Raw genomic sequence first — 14,699 nt, 5'->3', positions numbered from 1 at the left:
AAAGCTCCAGTACTCATCACGGAGCCATGATCTCAGTCATGCCTCCTGCTAAGCATGGCAGGATTGGAGATTCCAAATTTGGGTCTCGATAAGTCAGCAGAGGGTTAATGGGGATGTTCTCAGGTCCAGGGAAAACAGAAAAATACAGATTATGTTATATGTTATGCTATGAGAAATTCACTCAGTATTACTTGTTATTCCCATTTTAGAGATCAGAAAACTGAGGCTCAGAGAGGTTGAATGGCCTCACAGCTGGTAAGTAGCAGAGCCAGGATGGAGATCCATACAGTAAACCATGGAGATTGCTGTTTGCTGGGTACCTATAATGAGACAGAAGTACCCTGTGCTTTCTGTGTGTCAACACGTTCATTTCTCACGGGTTACTTCTTTTTCAAAGAAGTGAAACTCTCCAACGGAACTTCCTGCCATGACAGAAATGTTCTATGTCTGCACTGTCCAACACCATGATAGTCACCAGCTCCATGGGGCTATTGAGCCCTTGAGGTGTGCCCAGTGGGATTAAGGAACTAAATTTTAAATTTCATATCATTTTAATTGATTTAAACTTAAGATTTAAATGTAAGTAGCCACACATGACGGTGTTTACTGTATTGGATAGTGTAGTTGTAGCAGATTCAGTAGGATTTCCAAAAATTTGTTACGCATGGAGGCAAAAATTGCAACCCAGGGCTGACTGAAACGACAATTCATGCCTTTTCCCTCTTCCCTCTGCTCCCCAGTTAAGTCGCCTGCATTTTGCAAAGTGGAAGGGCTTGGGAATGAAACTGACAAGACAGGATACAGTCAGCCAGAAATAAAGCCCGATCTCCTAAAGGCCAGGCCTGTATTTGAGCCTGTGGCCAAACTCCCCACTGGGAGCTTGAGTATCAGCAATTTTCCAGAGCCTAACTGGGGGTGACCTGATGGATTGAGAGTTCTCTGGCTCACGGATCCCAACCCTGCTATTTAAATAGCACCATTTCCTTTTTTGGGGCTTAAGACTAATTGGTAGAGAGGTAGTGAGCTCCCAGGCCCAGCCTCACCCTGTTGAAACATGTAGCTCTCTTTGAAGGTTTCCACTTCAGGCACAGCCCTTGAGGTGCAACCACCACCAGTCAGGGGTCTGAATGCAAACGTTTAACCGGAGCTGGGCCATCATCATTTGGTCAGCTTCTCCATGGCCCGAGCGTACATCTCTGCAGCATCACTCTCCTGCTCCAAAGACATCCCATAACGCTCAGAACAGAAGTGAAGTCTTCCTTCCCCGACCTGGGCTCTGCTCACTTCTCTGACATCCCGATTGCTCCTTCTGCTGCAGTCTGGCTTCCTGGCTGTTCCCCAACACATCCAACTGGTCCTTGTCCCAGGTCTTCACATTTATCATTCCTTTTGCCTGGAATGCTCTTCATTCAACCCTTGCCCAAAGGTCACCTCTTCCGAGAGGTCTTCCTGACTCCTCTGTGTGTAAAAGTGTCCCCCTCACCCCTGTCTCTTCATGTGCTTTACTTTTTTCAAGGCTCTTGTCGCTAGTTCATGTATGCATGTGTGTGTGTGTGTGTGTGTGTATATATATATATACTATACTATACATATATATATTTGGCTTATTGCATGTTGCCGCCCCTAAGATGTAAACAGAGTAAGGAGGAACATTGTCTTTTTCTACTCTGTATCTCCATCATCTAGAATGGAGTCTGGCGCCTAACTGCTCACTGGATATTTGTTGAATGAACCCATGAATCGGCGAATGAATGACTGCTCAGGGTGAGTGTGGTGGGGGTGGGGAGCCTCAGACTTGGCTTGCTCTACACAGATCAACGCATCCATGATTTGGATACTACATCGTGGGAGAAGAGATTTGTTAAATTTCTTTTGCCTTGGGAAAGTTAAGGATCACAGACGATCCAAACCTCAGTGCCAAGTTCTCTGATTTATAATCGAGGAGTTATTCACTCAGAGGTAAACAAGAGCAAAGGACTGACAAGCAAATTACATGAGAATGATGGGAAACAGACCAAGGGACCCCTACAGTCCGTATTCCTTCAACTGGCTTGGGTTCCCCACAGCATCGGCTCAAATTTGGATCCAGAGAATCCCTGATGGTTGTCACTCCCAGAATCCTTTGGGCTAGGCTGTCTAGGTGGTGACTGCAAGTGGAGGCAGCCTAGTTAAGTCCATCCTTACGCGACAGCGATATTACTAGGCCATCTAAAAGGCACATCCAGCCCAGCAGGTGTTTCCCAAGGGTGCCCAGGCTCACAAAGTTTGCCTAAAACCTGAACTTGGGAGGGAAGAAGATTTTCCTTTTCTTCTTTACTGTATTCCACAGAAATGCACTTCTTTTATTCCATCTCAAAAAATTTAAAGGAACAAAATTAATGCACCTTAAAGTGTCTGGCTCATACGGGATAATCAATAAATATTAAACAAATGAACAAAAATATCAAGACAAAGGGGAACTGTGGCCTGGCGAGGAATGGTATTATTGAGCAAACTGATAGTCAGAAACCATGGGCTGGACCTGGCCCTGGCTTCGGACCTCAGTTTCCCTACTTGTAAAATGGGCTGGCTAGACTTGCATTTCCTTCCCAGCTCTGATACTCTGTGATTCTCTGAACATGCCATCATAGCTTCCATGTGGATGAAGGTCTTACTCATGTCCTCCTGAAAGCCAGGGCTGCTGCTTTGGAGCAACAGAGGTTATTTCATAGAAACTCTCCCAGAGTATTTTTCGTGTCCCCCATGAAAGAACGCTCTGGAAAGTAGCCACCATCAAAATAGGAAGGAAAGCCAGGCTGGGGTTCCATTTATCAGATAACGCAGGCTTAACTGAAGTTCCTGTTGCCCCATATGGTGATTCTGGGAGCTTGACCAGGTTTCAGAGGTTTTGTACTCAGAGCGGCAAGAAATCATCTCTGTGGCTTGTGGGATTTGGTACCTATTTCCCTTCTTCCCGCAGCCCAAGGCTGTGGGTGCCAAGTGAGGGCCCCAGTGACTCCCCTCTCCTCCCAGGGCCTCCGTGCAGCTGCTGCAGCCCTAGGAGTGCACCCCCCCGCGCCCCCGGCACCCCCAGAGGCACCATCAGAACACACAGCACTGGCCCCGATCAGTTCCCTATACACTTCGGCTCTTCATTTTAACCTGCATGTGAATCCGACCATTTCCTTCTACTCTCAGAGATGTCCTGAAGCACCAGCCTGAAAGAATTCAGACTCCTCTACTTCTGCAGCTACCTCCGCAACTCTTGTTCACAGCCTTGATGCCACCAGGAGGAAAAAGAACACTGGACTGAGAGTCGGAGAGCCAGAGTCCAGCAGGTGGCATCTCTCTTGGCCTCAGTTTCCTCAGATGTGAGGTCAGGACAGGGTGCTGGTCGGGCACCCTCCCTGCCTCTTCCTAGCCTCATGATTTCTGCCTACCCTCCACCCACTCTTCATCCACCCAGAGGCACAGCCAGCTCTTTCTCATGAGGGAGTGTTAGCTTTGTATGTGATGCAACTTCTATAAAGGCAGGGACTCTTCTTTTTCTTTTATTTTTTATGTTCTTAGGTACTCTAGGAAGAGAGAAGCATTTTTATGATCCCAGTAACGAAACAACATAATGAAAATCATGGTAACCATCAGCCTAATAAAACACATGGCAAAAGCCTCCACATTCTCAAACAAGACCCTGGGAATTCAAAGCTCTCTGAAGCCGTAAGTGGCCAGGGCCTTGCTAAAGGCCTTGGGACGCTGGCTGATGGCTGATGAAAGGATTTTAACGCGCCACTGAAATTCTCTTTTCCAAAATAACCACTTTGAAACCTGTTAATTACAGACACAAAACCAACCCCAGTCCCCCAGTAGGACCTGGGGCTGCACCAGGGAGAGCCCAGCTCCATGGCTGCCCACTTCCATGGTGCTACACATGCTTTGTGTTGGGTGAATTAGCTTCAGGAAGAGAATCCAAATTAATTAAAACCACATGGCCACTCCCCTCACCCCCAGCCTCCTATCCCACCTCCCTCCCCTGGAGACAGAGGCCAGTTCAGTCTAATTTGGTCCAGTGTTTTTGTTTCCTAAAATCTGTCTTGGGCTCTGGGCCATTAATAGGTTGCAGCTGATTTTAATCTACATGAATCAGAGACCTGGCTTCTTGGGCTTTAAGGAGATTACAAATTGTGTGTCCCACAAACGGGATGGAAGGGAAAGGCCCTAGGTGGGGAGGGGTAGGGAAGCAGATCCTGGAAGGCACACAAATGCTGCTCTCCATTATGGGGGTGGGTTTGAATGGGGGAGAGGAGTGAAGGAGAGGTGAGGGTCTTGCTGCTCTGACCCCGCGGTAGGAACACATAACCTGCCTGTGAAAACAGCGTTCAAATCAAAGATCTGGATGGACAGAGAGATCCCTACTCACTTATTTTCAACAGGTTAATCCCAAGTGTTTGCTGGACATCTACCATGACCTAAAGCAGGGGTCAGCAAACTACACACGTGGATCAGGTCTGGTCTACGGTCTGACTGTAAATAAACTTGAATCGGAAGACAGCCATGCCCACTTGTTTACGTATTTTCTACGGCTCCTTTAGTGACCGTGGCAGAGATGGTATGGCTTGCAAAGCTGAAAATATTTGCTATGTGCCCCTCATAGTAAAAGTTTGCTGACCCCTCAGCTGGAGAACTATGGGGTGGCCATTCCACTCACAGGACAAGAGGAGACAGATTTAGGATCCACTCAGTTCCCACACAGTACTAGGCTCCTTTCAAGTATTGCTTTCTAGGGAAGTGTCTTTATGCTCACTTAACCGGTGGCAACAGAGAACAAGGCTAACAATCTGGCCACTCAGTTATGGGTTCAAAGCACTTGCCCTGACAACACTATACTCCTATTTCACAGGAGAAGACACTTCTACCCAAGGAAGGATGTTACCCCGGCTGCAGTGGCTGTGACCTGGAATATCCCCTCCCCCTCCTCCCTTCCCTCTCATCTTCTTGGTTATACTGAGCCTTGAACAGAATCGCAGCTCAACAGACTGCCACATTAACTTGCACAGAAGGTCAACTCTCTGTAAAGACCTCCAGCAGACAGGATCTGAGAATTCCTGTGAAGAATAATGATGTGTACGCCACATCTGCATCCCCACTGCTGTCCCCAGGTCCCTCTTCCTTGGCAAGCTCCTCCTTGAACTTTAGGTAGTGCCTCAGAGGATTGTAGAATTCACTAAGGAGTCATGGGTCACAATCTTTAGAGTCCTGCTGTTGTTCAGAAGTGTCCCAGTTCACTGCATGCTAAGTGAGTACTAACTTGCTTCAGTTGTGTCCAACTCTTTGCGACCCTACAGACTGTAGCCCGCAAAGCTCCTCTCTCCATGGGACTCTCCAGGCAAAAATACTGGAATGGGCTGCCATGCCCTCCTCCAGAGAATCTTCCCAACCCAGGAATCAAACTGGAGTCTCTTGTGTCTTCTTCATTGACAGGCAGGTTCTTTACTACTAGAGCCACCTGGGAAGTCCACGCCCAGCTTACTAGAGATTGTGAATTGCCTGAGGATGACGGAGGGGCTCCAAATGGCCAGGATGAAGTATAAAGCAAATTCCTATCATCATGAACAACTGAAGTAAGTCCCAAGTTGAACCAGAGTAAAGCCTGGGAAATGCCGCCATCAGCATCTTTGGGTCCCACCATCACAGGGACTCTGTGCTCAGGAAGAGCCTTAAGCAGGACTTAGATCTTGGCTTGATAAAGGATAAGGTATGGTCCTCTGGCTTCCACCTTTTGGTGAGCCTCCTAGCATGTTCCCTGGTTGGTACTCTTCACTTCCACCAGCACCAAGAGTTGTGGGTGTAATCCTCAAAGTTGTGCTTTGCCTAGACTTGGTCTCCTGATAGGGTCGGGCTCTTTGCTCCCTGGAGCCCAACAGCTGGGAGACTTTTGTTCCTGCTTCCCTCTACTCTAGAGAAAGAACAGAGGCTCATGACTGTCACATGGATATATCAGGAAACCACGCAGGTGTTCGGGACACCTGATCTAGCAAGGTCCTGAGCCGGGCTGATGAGCGGGCGATATTGGCTCCGTTGTCTCTGGTGATCCTTGAACGGAATGGAGTGCACCATGGTTAATTAGCGGCCACTGAAAATTTGTTACAAGCTGGGTGCCACATGGAGGAACACTCTGGCAAGACAGACTCTGAGAAAGTCACACGCCAAGGAGTTTATAGAGTGCAGTGTCTCCCCACGTTGAGGCGTTCAGAAATGCCTGCCCACGGGCACACCACAAGGTGATGGTGGTGCCAACGCCTCAACTTGGCTGTGGATGCCAGCCCGAGGATCCTCTGTGATCTGGGGTCCCCATGCAAAGAACAGAGTGCTGAAGTTAGGCGCTACCCTCTGTGCCAACAAACAAAGCTGAGTCAGAATAAAGCCGAGTGAAAAAGCTCATAAACAAGTTCCGGAGCTGGGCTCCCAAACTGAGGCTCAGAGTGAAGCCAGACAGCCGAGCTTAAAAACGCATAAACACACAAGAACACCGTGCTGCTATTGGCTGAGCAGATTGGGTGCTAAAATGGCTTCAGAGCAATGATGCAGGATGGCATTAATTTTAAGAGTTGAGTTCAATCATCTCTCCCTTTCAAGCCTATAAAGTTGGGAACCATGGATTTTAAAACTGAAAGTTGATTTCACTGCTTCAAAAGGCATTGGCAGAGACTGCCCTCCCTTCCCCATCCTCTGGAAATACACTGTCCCTTGACTCACCTCTGACACCTAGAGCTTTTGCTCTAAATCATATTTTGTGTCCTGTATAAACAAGGGCTGGTAACTAGTACAGGAAATGAGCTTCACAAGCATTGAATGTGTACCAACCTGTGGTATGGGCAGTTGCCAGATTTTTTCTGAGAATTTTCAAAACTCGCAAAACTTTTCAGCTTCCCCTTGGCACGCTTGAATGCACGCACACCCGCCACGAGGGCTCGCACCCCCGAACGCAGAATTTCCCCTCAGTTTCCCCCGACACACACAAATGGAGATGTGTGTTCACACACAGCTGCCCTCCCATTCTCAAAACTTCCCCTTGCTTCTCCTCATCTAGAAATCTGAGCAGCTAAGCGTCTGGGGGCTCCCTGTCACCCTCTCAGACACACGTGAAGCTTTTTGCTCACTCAGCATACCCCCCGGCACGTAGAACTCAGAGCCAAGTGTGTTTAGGTTCCCATGTGTACACACACACACACACACACACACACACACACAGAGCCACATTCCAGCAGGCTCAGTCATACACTTGACAGGCCTGGGTCTGCAGGCCACTGTTTCCCCTATGCCTCTAATGGGACATTCATGTAACAGAGAGGTTTGCCATCTGTTTTGTCGCGTTTGCCCTGAGCCTGAGTTGCTGGGAAGGAGGCTTTTTAAAAGCACGTGTGACGGTAGAGCCACACATAGGGACAAAGCAGGGACAAAGGCGGCCCTCCCGATTTCCTGCCTGAGTTTCATGTGCTAATAAGCAGGGTTAGAGAATTTATTTGCTGCCCTGTCTGAAACCAAACTGGGAGGATGGAGGCTCAGCTGAGGAATTTCCACAAATATTATTGTCAGAGGGTGCAAAATCCACAAAGCTAGTTTATTACAAATGCAGCATGATGAACCCTGGGTGAATTTCAATCACATTTTAGGTCTTATGCCCCAACCTGTGCTGGCTGTTTTACCTTGCTTGGTCCTGATGTGGCTGGAAACCTAGCAGTGGTCCTTGACCACAAGAAAGAGATTCTCTGGGCGTGTCCAGGTGGGGGAGTGAAAGATGACCCTGTCCAGGATGAGGCAGGACCAACTCATAAATGACCACCTAACTACCAGCTCAGGGTCCTGCTTTGCCGCCTCTCATTATTCTAGGCCCAGGCTGCCTGAGGGCAAACCGTGTCCTCTGAGGGCCTGGGTAGAAAGTACCAGCCACATGGGCAAAGACTGATTTGGGTAGAAACTAAAGGAGATGAAAATGGGCCCCAAGCGACCACCCTTGCTCTGGGAACTTTGGTGCACTGGGAGGGCTGGATTTCCCTGCCCACCCGGTGCCCCCCGCGCCCACACAGCAGGAGAAGTTGCACTGCATATGTATACACATCGACATGGGTCTGCATTGACTGTAGGACCTGCTAATGTCCAAGGTCACTTTTTATTTCCAGGAGCCTGACGGACTTCAGGCATCTGGGAAACTAACCCAACTTGCTCACGTCGTGGGTCTGGATGGAGCAGGTGCTTGCCATTGCGTCAGTCAGACATCACAGTTTATTCATGGCTTACACACTGGGGCTGTGACAGATGTCCCACCGTGCTCCGCTGCACACTGGCAAGGAGATGGCGACAGTGCCTGTACTTTGTCCTCAGTTGTTGCTTGTAGACACCATCCCACCCTCCTACCCAGCAGAGTCCTTTCTTCAAATAAAATCTTACCAGAAAGCCCAGTGTGCAAGAGTAATAAAAGCAGAGTTGCTTTGGTTGCAAAGGAAGGGGATGAATTAGTTGTGTGTGTGTGTGTGTGCATGTGTGTGCGTGTGCAGGGGGCAGATGGGGGTCCCCATCTCTTCTGGTTTTATCCTGAACCTTCTCCCTTCAGGGCCTCTCTGAGGGTTTCCTTGGATCCCAGTTTGAAAACCGCTGTCACAACCCTGAATATTCATTGGAAGGACAGATGCTGAAGCTCCAATACTTTGGCCACCTGATGCGAAGAGCCGACTCATCGGAAAAGATCTTAATGCTGGGAAAGATTGAAGGCAGGAGGAAAAGGGGGAGACAGAGGACAAGATGGTTGGATAACATCACCAACTCAGTGGACATGAGTTTGAGCAAACTCTGGGAAACAGTGAAAGATAGGGAAACCTGGAGTGCTGCAGTTCATGGGGTTGTAGAGTCGGATACGACTTAGCTACTGAACAACATCACAATGCAGGCAGGCCTCTTCTCCTAACAGTTATTGAACTTCAGTAACCAAGAAAACACACAATGTAAAGAACTGCTAGAAATTTGATGACCCTTTCAAATTAACCTGAATTTTTCATACTGTTGATTCAGGCTGTAGCCCCTATTTGGTGTAGGGTACAGAGGGAGGAACCCCTTGCTGAAACTCCATGGCCCCCACAGGTCTGCAGCTCACAAATTTTGGGGGAATCCCGGTACAGAAATTAGGAGAGGAGCAAGACGTAAGAATTGGGGTCCTAGAAGGAGTCACACAATGACAGGGGCCCCAAGGAGGGAAGCAACTTACACTGGGAGAAAGGGGGTGTCCCTGAGATAGACTGATGCCCTTGCCAGTGGCACAACTTAGTATCTGCATCTGGTGCACCATCTTCAGAGATCCCATCACTGCTGGCTTCAGCCGGGGACACTTGGAACGTTGCCTACAGGCTCTTCTGCTTCTTACAGTTACTGGGGGATGCACCTGGCATTTCATGGATGAGGCAGGAAGGACAAAGTCCCCTAGTACACAGGAGAGTCCCACACAACTGAAGAACTACTCCAGCCTTTTACTAATAGCAGGCATGGCTTTCAGCAATAGTGAAGAAAGAAAAATCCAGCTAAGGGTGGGTTATGGAAAGCACAGTGAACATGTGAGTTACAAATGATTTCTGTTTATGCAAAAAGATGACATGATTGGAGCTTTTCCTTAGTGTGGCCAGAGCGGAAATGGAATGTGAGGTCAGTCCAGTCGCACAGTCGTGTCCGACTCTTTACAACCCCATGGACTGCAGCACACCAGGCTTCCCTGTCCATCACCAACTCCTGGAGCTTGCTCAAATTCATGTCCATCGAGTCGGTGATGCCATCCAACCATCTAATCCCCTGTCGTCCCTTTCTCCTCCTGCCTTCAGTCTTTCCCAGCATCACGGTCTTTTCCAACGAGTCAGTTTTTCGCATCAGGTGGCCAAAGTACTGGAGTTTCAGCTTCAGCATCAGTTCTTCCAGTGAATATTCAGGGCTGACTTCCTTTAGGATGGACTGTGTTATTAAAGCCAAGAAATGACATGACTGGATATGAACCAGCAAAGGGGGATGACTCTCTTGCCATTAGATCCCCTTTCCCTTCTCCAGCTGTCTGAGCCTCAATAGCCCCTGTGTCCAGCAGGCCTTCCTGGATGAGTGTCAGCCCACATGCCATTTTCCCATCTTCATCTTCAGAGGTGTTTATTGTCTGGTGAGTGGCCCATCCCAGGCCTCTGTGCCCCATGACTGTGAGCACCAATGATGGACACAAGCCTAAGTTAAAGAGCACAAGCCTAAGTTAAAGAATGGGCCTATGGGAGAACAAAGGGGGACTTACATTATGTTTGGGTCAAAGTGAGGCCTCCTTCCTCAGCTGTGCCCCCCTTATCCCTGGACCCTCCAAACCTCTCAAAGAATGACCTAGCTTTAATGGCTGAGTCAGGAGACACAACTAGAGGTAGCATCTCATACAGCTTTGGGGAATGAGGCTGTGCTCCCAGTTTGGCTCTGCACTCCATTTACTTTAGGGAGAACTGATGGTTTTAGTATTCAAGACTGTCCACGCCTAACATGAGGACCACTGTCCACACGTGTCCACCACCTCCAGACAGGGCCGTGGGGATGAGGACATAATGAGGGCCTGTGAGGGCTTTGGCTTCCTGGAAGAAAGCTGACCCAGTGAGGCTTTACTATCTACCTACTCTGCTTTTGACTGATCTAGTTCCCTTCTGTTTTTGCTTTGGGGAGGTCAGTTCAACTTTATTAGGAAGTATTTCCGAAAAGGCCTTCTTGCACCCCAGAGCAGGATTTTATTGGTGCCTTGGAGAATTTCTTTCCATAACCCAGACCCTGTAGGGATGCCGCTTGATCAGGGTGAAAGAGGCCTGCGTGTGTTCAGTTGGTAGCATCGACAAACACATGCCTAATCCTGAGAGGCAGGGCAGGGCTGGAAATAGCGGGGAAGGTTATGAACTTTGGAGCCAGGCTATCTGAGGCTGAGTTCTGGCTCTGCAGTTTCATTATGTCCTAGCAGAGCCTCAGTTACCTTTTGGGATCTCGGTTTTGCTGCTTGTAAAATGGAGGTAATCCCAGTCATCTCAAGGGCAAAGTAATAAAAAGGTATAGATCTCCCAGTGGGTAGTGGGTGGGCGATCAGTAACTCCCAACTGTCTCCCCTCTTTAGGATCTGGCCTCTGGATAAGTCAGGAGACGAGATGCCGCTGTCCTCCGTTCTGTTTCTTCTCCCTGAGGCCCTCTGTCTAGTCCTCATTCATCCACTGTGGAAAGAATGCCAGCTAGTTAAACCAGAGGTTCTGGAACTTTCTCATCTCAGTTTCCCCCAGCACTGCTGGGCAACTACTTCCTCCACACACTCCCTCTTTCCCCCCAAAACCTACAAGGCCTCCATATGACTGTCCTCCTCCATCGCAACCCCCACCACACACACTTCAAACCCATCCCCAAAAAGGAAAAGAAAAAATCCTTCTCAGTCTTTCAAGAAGGAGAACACACTGGAGATGGTTTTGCTTTGCTGCACCCAGCTTCGGAAAAGATCAAACTATGGGTTCCGTGAAGTGCTGGTTCTCCAAAGGGAAGAACCATGAGGCCAGGCAGAGTGGGCTGAGGGTGTCCCAGAGGGACCAATCCAGACAGGACCGACAGGGCTACCCTCATCCCAGATCCACCTAGAAGATGCCCCCACAACACTCCCTGGCAGAATGTCCCTATCCAGCCTGAGAGAAGTACACTAAAGGCATTCACATAGGGTCTTGTCCCGCCCTGATGAGGCTTCTTGCTGTTTCTCAGTTGCCAGGGAGGAGAGCGGATGCAAGGAAACCCTCGAACAGGCACCACGGAGGCCGATGCACTTTAAATTAAGCTTCCACTGTTTACAAGAGGCCGGGCTTCCCACAATTCCCTCGGTGCACGGGGCTTTGAGGCGGTGTGTTTAGCCTGTTTGTTCTTTTAGAAGTGCGCCTGGGAAGCTGGCAGCTATTTGTTTCCGAAAGGTGGGCGCTCATCAGGTGGGTGGTCTTTGCATTTTCTGTGTGCTTTGCTTCCCTTCCTCTTCTTTTCAGGACCGCTGAGGGGTTTACTTTCCCCTGGCCCACAGTGCTCAGAGGCTTGGCTGCACAGCGCATCTGTGCTGGGTTTTCCCACAGGCCCCTGCGAAGGCGGCCCAGTTGTCTTCAGAAAGCCCTGGGCGGCCCCGTGCGGGGGGTGGGGGGGGGGGGTTGCGGGGCTGCAGCTGTGGGCCTCCTCCCTTCGGCAGGAGGCTTTGATCAGGTTTTGCGGGGGTTGCAGGCAGCCTGACCTCCCATCTCCAGCGTCTCTCAGGTGGAAAGTTCTGTTCAGCCTGTCTGTGGCTTCAAAGGCTGTCCCTCCTTCGGGCCGGGCCAGGACTGATAATGGTTCTTGTTTTGTTGTCGTGTGATCTCCCGGCAGCCCCCAGCTTCCCATTGACAGGCTTCTGCTTGTTTGCTTGGGCTGCTCTGGCTGAACTCAAACCACCTTTCTGGTTGAGGAAACACATTGACATCCTCTCCCGTTGAGGCTCCTTTGATGGCGCAGATATGGCCGCCAGCCCAGACAAAGGTGACCGAGCCCACTGCAGCCAGGCACCTGGGGAATCAGACCCTGGCACTGGGCAGAGCAGAACGTCTGAGGGGCCATGAGCCCCGCGGGTCCATGAGGAGGAACCCTTGGCCCCGCCCTTCCTGTCTCCTCAGTCCGGGGCTGAAGGAAGGTGATGCTTTCTGCTCCAGTTCCCCCCAGGAATCCAGTCGTGGGGCCTGAAGGCGCTCACCACCCCATGAACACAGGCAGAGCAGAGGGAAGGCCACAAATCCTGGAGCTGACTAGGTTTCCTGAGAACTTGAGCAATTCACTGTCTGAGCCGTAGGCACTAGGCCAGCCAAGCTCGGGAAGTTCCTTTTCTGGCCTATTATTTCCAAGGGTTGTGGCCTTACAGCTTCAGTTCTCAGCCCCAGGGGTAAACAACAGCTAATGCAGCCACTCCAGGGCCCACTTCCGGCTCCCCCAGCTCCCCAACGCCGCTGACCCTGGGCTCGGCCTCCCAGGGCTGGGCTGGCCGGGGCGAGAGGACGAGGGCTGGACGACCACGGCGGCCGTCAGTGGGTTCTGATGGGGGTGCTGCCTCGCTGAGGGCCGTGCGCCTTACCGTGAGGGCGAGGTTAGGCTGCACACGGCCCTTCGGTTTCCTCATATTTAACGTGAGTGTGGCCAAGGGCAACGGCAGCGGTCAGGAGAGCATCCTTCTTCCCCAGCCTGATAGCACGGAGCTCTTCCTTCCTTTTGATCGTACTCAAAACAACTCCAGCAATAGAACAATGACCTGGGAGGAGGCCGGGGGGGATTTATTATGCTGCTGTCCTGCGGCTCAGCCTCGCCTGACTTTATCTCGCACAGAGGTCTGCCTGGGAGGAAATCTGGCAGGTCCTTGGGTCATCTCTGGGCTCCAGCTCTCTCTTCAACCCAAAGCGCTGGAAGGACAGGGAAGCAGCTGCCCTGTTAGCCACGGCCCTGCCTCAGCCACAGCCAGCAGGGGATCGGTATAGATCCCCTAAACCTCCGACGGGGACTCTGGGAAAGGCACAGGGACTCCAGCCAGACAAGAGGGGGCCCCAGATGTGCCGGGCTGCTCAGGACAGGGCTTATCTAGAGCCTGTCTCTCAGTTGGTTCCCTCTCTTCTTCGTCTTGGCTGGGGAGGGAGTGATGTGGATATGTTCTCTGTGTGTGTGTGTGACTGTCCATCCAGTCTCTCACTTGGCAGAAGCCACTTGGCTAGGGGTTTCATCTCTTTCTCCAGGAGGTCTGAGAGAAGAAAGCCCTGGGGCCAAGAGGACCAAGATGGGTCTCAGTTGTGACTATATTTGTCCACAGTGTGGATATTTTGCTAACCCTCTACTGTTAGCAGGGCTTCCCAGGTGGTGCTAGTGGTAAAGAACCCACCTGCCAATGCGGGAGACATAAGAGACGCAAGTTCGATCACTGGTTCAGGAAAATCCCTTGGAGGAGGACATGGCAACCCACTCCAGTACTCTTGTCTAGAGCATCCCATGGACAGAGGGGCCTGGCGGGCTACAGTCCACGGGGTCGTGAAGAGTTGGGCATGACTGTGTGCACCATGCTACTGTTAGCAGAGTCCAAACAGGTTCTCTCAGCAAACCTACTCTGTCATCCATCACCCAGCTGTAGTGCCAGTGCTGCCAATATTCAGAAGATAAACAAACCGCCTGCCATCATCCAGCTGAGTGCTGCGGGATGTTGCGGGAATCTGGACCCACTGTCTTTGTGGAGCTTGAACCTTTTGTAATGCTGTGGGTCGAGCATAGGTAGACATGGGCTCACTCGGTGAGTGACCTTGAACAGGCTCTAGGGCCTCTCAGAACCTCAGTCTCCTCGCCTAGAAGATAGGGATGTGAATGCTAATCTTGTGGGATTATTTTGAGGATTACACAAGATAATGTACGTATCTAGTACGTATTCAACATTCTAGGAGTGTGGTTATTCCTGTTACCACTGTTTCAAACAGGTAGGGAGTATCTCACCTGACCTCCTTAGATTTTGAGTAACTTCTTCAAGTGAGATGTGAGCCCCGCGCCCAGCTGCGAGGGCCAGGCATGTGAGGAACAGAAGAGGAAATGAACCTGAAGCATAAAGTTCACCTCAGTCAGCAGCAGCAGATCCAGGACTGAACTTGGTTTTCCAGACCCTTCTGCTCTGC

General features: G+C 50.4%; 1 long non-coding RNA gene across 4 annotated transcripts in view; it reads left to right on the top strand.

The window, feature by feature from the left end:
* LOC121819994 (uncharacterized) overlaps positions 1-14,699 on the top strand; it is an 88,054-nt gene that overhangs the window by 55,186 nt on the left and 18,169 nt on the right. For all 4 annotated transcript variants that reach the window (XR_009601284.1, XR_009601281.1, XR_009601282.1 and 1 more), the window contains 3 exons: positions 210-255; positions 1,687-1,764; positions 5,458-5,597. This is a non-coding gene — a long non-coding RNA (uncharacterized LOC121819994). The remainder of the gene's footprint in view (positions 1-209; positions 256-1,686; positions 1,765-5,457; positions 5,598-14,699) is intronic.

Source organism: Ovis aries, chromosome 7 (genome assembly GCF_016772045.2).
Source record: "Ovis aries strain OAR_USU_Benz2616 breed Rambouillet chromosome 7, ARS-UI_Ramb_v3.0, whole genome shotgun sequence".
Classification (NCBI taxonomy): domain Eukaryota; kingdom Metazoa; phylum Chordata; class Mammalia; order Artiodactyla; family Bovidae; genus Ovis; species Ovis aries.
The sequence above is the reverse complement of the archived record's forward strand: the minus strand, read 5'-3'. Positions and strand labels throughout refer to the sequence as shown.